We start from the raw sequence: 2,289 nt of genomic DNA, 5'->3' as shown, positions 1-2,289 counted from the left end.
CCCCAAAACATGCTTTACCAGAAGAGGCAGTGCATTAGTTCAATCCAGCTCTGCAGCATCTGTATAGATCATGTGCTTCAGAGAGGCTTTTTGGCACTTTATCTAATAGCTGATTCAGTTAGAGTTATTAGATAAAAGCACCAAAAAAGCCCCGCTGAAGTGCCTGATGTATACAGATATTGGTGAGCTGAGTCAAACTAATGTGATGCCTCTTCTGGACATGCGCTGGGCTCGGTGTGGTGGTGGGCCGAGTTTAAAGTGCTGTTTTTGTGGGAGGGGAGTTTTAATGACTGTAAGCAGCCATAGGTTCAAACCTCCTCAGGTTGAGGGGAGTCTAGACCCTGGATCTCACACAAGCTGGGGAAGTACCTTAATAAGGGAAACATTTTATTTCCCTTCATGCATTTATATGACAGTTTTTTAGTCACGTAAGTGGCATTTTTGGCCCTTACATATGATCCAACTTTCTCTGCACTGTGGATATTAGTGTGCATATGTGTACTGAGCACACATGGTAAGCTATGCATTGGCTGGGCAGATACATGGTTACATACATGTGCCCATTCTGGATGTACATCTTAATCCTGAAAATGTAGCCAGCCAGAAGCCAACTGCTAATCTATGTGAGACTCTGGAGAAGGCTCTCTTATATTTTAGCCTCAGTAGTTGAGTGGTTAGGACACTTGCCCAGGAAACTTGAGACCCAATCTCTTGGTCAGCTTTGCAGAGAAGAGGTGTGAAGTTACAGCTCTCTGACACTTCATCACAGTGCTCTAACTACCATGCCACAAGTTAGGCACTACCCAATCTCTTCTCTAGCGTTCCTTTCAAATCAGGTCTTGACAGACAAGTGACAGATAGATGGGGGCCAGGAAGAAGTGAAGAAGGCAGAGAGTGTATGGCTCAGTTACATGGATGCTGGCCCAGAAAGGAGCAAGTTAATAGCCTGGAGGTGTGTTCCCAATGTTGGCAGAAACATCCCCACTTTGTTTTCATAGATTCATAGATGTTAGGGCTGGAAGTCATCAAATCTGACCCCCCTGCCCTGGGCAGGAAAAAGCTCTGTGCTTGTCCAATCTTCTCTTGAAAACTCCACTGCCCACATCTTTCCAGATCGATATTGACCCATACACCACCACTCTCTGGGTGTGACCCCTAAGCCAATTTGCCACCCAGCTGACCATGTAATTATCTACATCACAGCCAGTCAGTTTATTTCCAAGAACAGAATGAGATACTGTATCAACAGCTTTCCTAAAATCTAGATAGATGAAATCTACCTCAACTCCTGTGTCTAAGCACTTTGTGACCTAGTCATAAAAAGAAACAAGGTTAGTCAGGTGGGACCTACCTGCAGTGAATCTGTGCTGATTTCCTTTCAGTATTATTTCCCCTGCTGGTCTCCCATAAATGTGATCCTTAATGATTTTTTCCAGAGTTTTCCCCAGGATAGAAAAAAGACTAACTGGCCTATAGTTTCCCAGTTCTTCGTTCCTCCCCTTCTTGAAAAAAAGGGACCACACTGACCCCTTTCCAGTACTCTGGGATTGGACTGGAGTACCATGAGTTCTTGAAAGAGATGTGGCAGTGGCTCTGCCATGGCACTGGCCAATTCCTTCAGCACCCTTGAATGAAGTTCATCTGGACCCGCTGATTTGAACACATCCAGCCCCTCCAAGTGCCCCTTCACTAAGTCTGCACTAACAGTTGGTAGTCTGGTGTCCCTCCTGTGTCTATCTATGATCCAATTGGGAGATTTGTCTTGGTCTGTGTCTAGGAATACCAATGCAAAGAACTCGTTGAAGAGCTCAGCATTGTCCCTCCTCTCTGTCAGTAATTGCCTTAGTTTGTCCTGTAGGGATCCTATGCTACCTTTTGCTCCCTATATACCTGAAGAACTTTGTTGTCCTTAAATTTTGTTACCAGCCTAAGTTTGAATCCTAATTTGGCCTTCCTAACTGATTCCCTGCACATGCGAGCCAGAGATACTCCTCCTTGGTAGCTACCCCCTGTTTCCACAGTCTGTATACCTCTTTCTTTGCCCTTAGGCTTTCATGGACTTTCCTGTTCAGCCAAAAGGGCTTCTTGGCCCCTTTGCCCCCTTTTATGTGCAATGGGATTGTCTCCTTCTGTGCCCGTAGGATTGTTCTCTTGAGGAACTACTACCCTTCCTGGACTGCCATATCGCCAATGCAATTGAGCTTTAATGCCTCACTAACTAATCTACTGAGCACACTGAAGTTAGCTTTTCTGAAGTCTAGCACTTCAGCCCTGCTGGTTAGTTTACCC

Source organism: Gavialis gangeticus, unplaced genomic scaffold (assembly GCF_001723915.1).
Source record: "Gavialis gangeticus isolate Ggan-Ray unplaced genomic scaffold, GavGan_comp1, whole genome shotgun sequence".
Lineage (NCBI taxonomy): Eukaryota > Metazoa > Chordata > Crocodylia > Gavialidae > Gavialis > Gavialis gangeticus.
The sequence above is the reverse complement of the archived record's forward strand: the minus strand, read 5'-3'. Positions refer to the sequence as shown.